Here is a 7,296-nt window from a genome sequence, read left to right as displayed (position 1 = left end):
GGATGAACTATGAAAATAAATGATACAAAGTAAGCCACTGATGTGTCATGTCATTGGAGCAGATGATGTTAAGGACTTTCTCAGTTCCAGCTTGATAAAAAGGGGCTCACCCAAGTGAAAAGGCTTGGCATTAAGGTGCTCCAAGTTGTTACATATTGAGATTTAATTTTAGAAAAGTTATGATTGTGAAATATGAATCGACCAAATGAATTGATCAATTACTTTTATCTCCAGTCAACCATATTGTATCATTTTCCAAGAGATAAGTTTTGATGTAATGTAGGAAAGCTTTATGTTTTGAGTTATCTATAATACTTATTACTAGAGCCAAAGACCTTATTGGTATTTTCATTTTCATTATGAATTTCAAACTAACAAAATTTAAAAGTCAACACCAATTTATAAAAAAAAAGGAGGCAGAGAAGAAATCTGTGTATTCTTACAGATTTTGGAATAATCCAAAAGAGAAAATAATTTTCTCTGGGAAGGTAAGACTGAATTGGGTATTTTGAAATTATATTGTTGAAATAAGCAAAATGTTTGGTTCTAGAGGCTGAGAGGATGTATTACTGAATGATTATTTAGCCTAAGAGGTTTATGCTCAAAGAAGTCTTGAAACAATATGTTTATTGTTAATAAACAATATTATATTTTATATATTGTTTATATTTATTATAAACAATAATTATATGATTTTTTATTTCAATTTTAGCTACATGGATTTTACCAAATGTCATTCATGCAGACATTCACTAACTTAACAAAAATCTATGCAACATCTTTTATGAAGCAGGTACAGTGTTAGAGACCAGTGACCCAAGTAAAAGATCCCTCATTTTGTGGAGTTCATGATCTAGGGAAGGAGAGAGGCATTGGACATGGAATCTTGAATTCATTCATTTAGTTATTGAGAAATATTTATTGAGGCCCTATCATGTGTCAGGCATTGTTCTAAAGCACTGAGTCACAGCAATGCACAAAACATAAAAACCGCTGTCCTCATGAAGCCTACCTTCTCCTTGTGGTAAGAGCTACAGAGGTAAATGCAGGTTGTGGAATACAGTCAGTCCAAGCCCCTACAGTTGGTCTGAATATTTGCTTAAATGCCTCCTGGAAGGGGCTGGGAAACTCACCCTTGCAGTGTTTCCTCAGGGATAGGTTCAGGCTCTACTAGACCAGAGAGCATGAGAGTGACAGAGGGGGGTTTTGTTTATGCCAAAGACCCTGTATCTTGCAACCGCATTTTATGCAGCATGGTAACTGCCAGGTTGATGAGGTGCTCTTGGGTCAGCTATTCTCTTCTGAATACCTACACGGGGCTACAGGCAGGAAAGTTCCAGCACTGTACATACGTATATATGTATGACTATACTTGAGATTTCTCTACTTCTAGAGCATCTGACAGGACCCTTGCTACACAGGCATTATCATCTGAGTACATCCTCCTGGGAGGCATCCGGGACCAGGAAGCTGCACATCTTGGTTTGTTCCAGCAAGTTGTCTACATATTTTAATTGTGTTGACTTCCTTCTGTGTCCTTTACACTTAAAATTAACTCTTACAATGCTATCTGTGCCTGACCTTTCCAACCATCTAAACCTGGAACATTTAGCAGATGTACAGCTTAACGTACATTTAACAAACATATCATCTGGCTTTAGGTGCAATTTGAAAGGTGATGATATAAATTATAAGAGAACTTTTAGAAGCTCCCTAGATTCGGCATTACATCCTATGACCGTACACTGCTGGGGCCAGGGAACAGGGTCATCTCCAGCCCAGCTCATTTCACTATAAAGGTTCATCAGAGGGTAACAGCACACCCACCTCTGCGTGGAATATGCAGCTGCCTTGACGGGATGATTTGAGGGAAGCTGGAGAAGATTGTTTTTAATCAAAAATTGTTCCCACCGCTTCTTGCCCAGAATCCAACTGAATGCATGATAGGTGTCTTCGTTTGGGTTTGCCCTAAAGCAGACCATTCAACAAGGGCTTGCAACCACACATTTTATTTGAAGGTGATCTTAGGAATTAGGAGTAAGGGAGTGGAAGGAGTGAGACATGGAAGAGAGAAAAGCTCTGGAGAAACTTGAGAACAGAACATCCATCCTTATCCTGCCTCACAAGAGAGCTCTTAGCTTATAAACCAATCTGCCACTAGTCTAAGAAGAACACCCCTACATTACTTTTCATTGAGTTTTCTGATGTTAAAGGAATTTATGCCTGTTTTTTTTTTTTATGATAGTCACACAGAGAGAGAGAGAGAGAGAGAGAGAGGCAGAGACACAGGCAGAGGGAGAAGCAGGCTCCATGCACCGGGAGCCTGACGTGGGATTCGATCCCAGGTCTCCAGGATCGCGCCCTGGGCCAAAGGCAGGCACCAAACCACTGCACCACCCAGAGATCCCCAACTTATGCCTGTTTTAAGAGAACTTAACAGAACATAAGAAAGGTTACTGAGTAAACGACTAGAACAGATGACCCACACTGATACAGACACAACAGAAGGGGCAGAAGAGCTCTCCTGCAACAAAATGAGAACTCTCAGGCAGATAGAATAAGAGAGCACAAAATAGTTCCTCAAACTTAAAATTTAATAGAAAACCTGAGGAAAAAGAACTACTGGAAAAAAATTATATGGAAGAATGATGAAGGAAATATAAGACAAAGCCAAACTAAAAGTAATGAATGAAAAGCTAACAAAAAAATGAAGGATAGATTCAGAAGACCTTATGTGCATGGACTTTCATAACATTACTAGAATCCAAGATGAGTAAAAACATCTTTATTTCAAAAAAAAAGTTCTCATGTGTTTGTTACTGAACCAACCTACTGATGCAGAAGCATTACGTACGTAACAGAAAAATCACTCTGCCGATAAAACATGTCTATGGTTCAGGCCGTAGTGATGTAGTTTACAGAGCGATGTGACGTGAGCAGGTGACACATGTGCCATCTCATGTGTGATCCATCTCTTGCAGACCCAGCATGGGTCTTCTCCAATACCTCCTCCTGGAGCTGTACCTTAACAGTTTTCATCTGAATCCACTACAGAATGGGACGATTCTGTGTTTGCTTCTTGGCCAGGAATTGCTTGATCCTGAGAGTCTTGTGAGGGGCAGACAACCACACACACTTGACGGTGGAGGAAGGGAGCCAAGACGAGCCAAACTTTGATCCTGGAAAGTTACTAAGAATGGGAATATGAGCAATAAGAAGAAAAAGATTAATTCTATGATGTAATCATTCTTGAAAATAAGTTTTGCTTCCAAGTTTGTAATTTTTCATATTCCTCTTTTTCATATTTTTCATATTCCTCTTCTTTGCTTCTTAAAGTGGAAACTAATACATTGTGTTTGTGACTTTGTTTTAAAACGTTAAGTTTGCAACACAAAATACTTCTTAATCCTTATGATTTACTTATATAAGTAGAGATATTTAGAGCAATGTTGCTTGTTTCACGATATAATAAATGCTAATTTTTGATATATATTTATATTCATTTGCCAGGATTGCCATAAAAAAGTACCATGGACTAGGTACGGTTCTGGAGTTAAGTCTGAAATCACTTTCACCAAGCTAACATCACCATGTTGTCAGAGCTGGTTCTTTCTGGAGATGCTGAAAAGAGAATCCATTTCCTTGACTTTTTCAGTGTCTGGTGGCCTCCTGTATCCCTTTGCTTGTAGCCTCTACCTCTGTCTTCAAAGCACAATGCTCCATCTTCTGTTCCAACATCCCAACACCTCCTCCCTGACATGGACTCCTCCTCTGACCACCCAAAAAGTGTTGTGATGACACCAGCCCACCCAGATAATCCAGAATAGTCTCCCATATTAAGGTTCTTAATCCATCTGCAAAATCCCTTTTGCCATAGAAGGAAAAATTCACAGATTCTGCAGGATTAGGACATGGACATCTTGAGAAATCATTATTCAGCTTACCACAGTATCCTTAATACATGTCATATGTATAGCTTGAATTTTAAAAAACTTGGTGCTCTTACTAGAATTGAGGTGTTCCGTGGGCTGGCTGCACTTAATTTTTATTCTTTCATAATGATACATTGACATAGTCTGTCGGTATAATTGGAAACTTAAGTATGTCTTATCAGCACTTCATTATCATTATAGAGTCATCTAAATGTTATATTACCTGGAAGATGAGAAAATGAGTGTATGCAGTTAAGTTTCTTTTGGGGGGACATTTGTCCAATTTTTCATCTTGAAGCACATCTTCAAACACACCATTGGACTCTCATTTAAATGGTTACTGTGTGTGACTAGAGGTGCTAATCAGCTATTACCTCCTGTCCTCCAGGGAGATCCCTTCCTTGATTCTTGATAGTCTTTTTTTTTTTTTTTCAGACTGCTGTAAAAAAAAAAATTCATGAACATTGCTTCACTCTGTCCATACAAATAGAAACAAGAACTTGACGGGATGAGCCCTGGGTGTTATTCTGTATGTTGGCAAATTGAACACCAATAAAAATAAATTAAAAAAAAAAGAAAAAGAAATCATCACGCATGTGACAACCACAAAAAAAAAAAAAGAACTTCTTTATGAATGGATATGCTTAATACAAATAGATATAATATTATAAATCTTAATAAATTATATAGTCTATATTATACATTATCCTATTTACTAAAATTAACAAAAGCTAAATGTAATGTATTCACCTTTTTATGTATTTACAGGTATCATTTTTATACCTCATATAAAGTTTCCTTTTGTATATCATTATAAACTTTACATCTTTTAAAAATTCAATGAGTCTTTTTTTTAAATTTTTATTTATTTATGATAGTCACACAGAGAGAGAGAGAGAGAGGCAGAGACACAGGAGGAGGGAGAAGCAGGCTCCATGCACCGGGAGCCCAACGTGGGATTTGATCCCGGGTCTCCAGGATCGCACCCTGGGCCAAAGGCAGGCGCCAAACCGCTGCACCACCCAGGGATCCCAATTCAATGAGTTTTAATTTAATATAATGATTATAATTGTTTTGTGATCAAGTTGGCTCAATGTGGTGATAGGGAACCCCCTAAAAATGGCCTCCTAGAAAAAAATAGGAATTTCCAGATGCTTCTTGATGGTTTCCTGCCCCAGGACATTAAACTATCCTCAGGATCCTTGGTTTCCTCTAGTAGAGAATGATGGAGATCGAAATACGGGCTCAGCGGTGTGTAATACAATGAGCAAAAGGGCTGCTTCTGGGCCTCGCAGGACTGCCAGGATGAAGATTTCTTTTCATGATTCAGACTGGTAGTTCTAATTTAATACATTCTATTCTTGTACCATGCTTGTTGGTATATGGTTCCATCAGTCACTAAGACTTTCCCATGTTGACACTTGTAAACAAAACGAAATAAAAGCCAGCAGTGGGATATCATTTTTCATCTCTCAAACAGGCAAAGATTAGGAAGACTGATGATGCTCAGTGTTGCCCAGAGGGAAGGGAGATAAGACACTCTCATCAACCGTTGGTGGTAGTGTAAACTGGTATAACATTTTCAGAGAACAACTTGGCAACATCTATTGACAGTAAAATATTCTTCAGCCTAGAAATTCCATTTTTAGGAATTTATCTTATGTATCTTATGTATATAAATTCATACACAGTATGTAGACCACTGTAGCACCAGCCTGAGCTGGTGTATAATAGGAAAATATCTAAATGCCATCATAAGGGGATGTAAAGTTAAAAAGTCAGCTGAATGTTTTGTTTGCAAAAGTCACATTTATCTGAACTTAAAATAAGTATATTCACATTATCTTTTACCACATTATCTCCAATTACATGCAACTAAATTCAGTGAGCTTTGTTCTCAGTATCACAGATGTAAAGTCAAATAATACATGGCTACTTCCTGTTAGAACCTCACAGGAGGTTCTATCTATAGATAGAACCTTTACAGGTTCAGATATATCTATACCTGTCCATAAACCTTATCAAAACCAAATGGGAGGGGATCCCTGGGTGGCGCAGCGGTTTGGCGCCTGCCTTTGGCCCAGGGCGCGATCCTGAAGACCCGGGATCGAATCCCACGTCGGGCTCCCGATGCATGGAGCCTGCTTCTCCCTCTGCCTGTGTCTCTGTCTCTCTCTCTCTCTCTCTCTCTGTGTGTGACTATCATAAATAAATAAAAATTTATAAAAAAAAAAACCCAAATGGGACAAGATCTCTACTAATGGAATAAAGTGAAGATTGTAAGGATATAGAGAAGTGGTTCCTTCTTCCTATTAGACCAGCAAACGGCTCAGAGAAGGGCATGCCACTGGAGCTGAGGTTTTTGTTTTTGTTTTTTTTAAAGATTTTATTTATTTATTCATGAGAGACACACACAGAGAGGTGGAGACACAGATAGAGGGAGAAGCAGGCTCCTTGCAGGGAGCCTGATGTAGGACTCTATCCCAGGACCCCGGGGTCATGACCTGAGCCAAAGGCAGATGCTCAACCACTGAGCCCCGCAGGCATCCCTGGAGCTAGGTTTTAAAAGTTAAGTAGGACTTGGTTAGTCAAAAACAGAGAAGATAGGGCATTCAAACCAGAGGGAACAGCATGAGCATCCACTCAGCATGGAAGTATGTATTACCTCTGGGGATTCACAGGTAAATGATGTAGTTTGAACATTCAATTAAAATAAAATTTGGGGGATTCCTGGGTGGCTCGGTGGTTGAGCGTCTGCCTTTGGCTCAGGGTGTGATCCCGATCCGGGGATCGAATCCCACATGGGGCTCCCCGTGTGCTTCTCTCTCTGCCTGTGTCTCTGCTTCTCTCTCTGTGTCTCTCATGAATAAATAAATAAAAATTATTTTTAAAAAATAAAAATAAAATTTGGGATCCCTGGTGGCTCAGCAATTGAGCGTCTGCCTTCGGCTCAGGGCGTGATCTTGGAGACCCGGGATCGAGTCCCATGTTGGGCTTCCTGCATGGTGCCTGCTTTTCCCCTCTGCCTGGGTCTCTGCCTCTCTCTCTCTCTCTCTCTCTCTGTTTCTCATGAATAAATAAATAAAATCTTAAAAAAAAATAAAATAAAATTTAAGGGATGCTTGGGTGGCTCAGTCAGTTATGAATTTGCCTTTGGCTCAGATCATGATCTCTGGGTCCTGGGATTCAGCCTCACATTGGTCGCCCTGCTCAGCAGGGAGTCTGCTTCTCCCTCGCCCTCTGCCCCTCCCCCCTGCTTGTGCACTTTCTGTCAAATAAATAAATAAAATCTTCAAAAAAAATTTTAAAACAACTCTTTATTACTGTGATAACATGTCACATGGATGCTTATATTTTTCAAGCT

The sequence above is a fragment of the Canis aureus genome, chromosome 27 (assembly GCF_053574225.1).
Source record: "Canis aureus isolate CA01 chromosome 27, VMU_Caureus_v.1.0, whole genome shotgun sequence".
Classification (NCBI taxonomy): Eukaryota; Metazoa; Chordata; class Mammalia; order Carnivora; family Canidae; genus Canis; species Canis aureus.
This window is presented reverse-complemented; position numbering follows the sequence as displayed.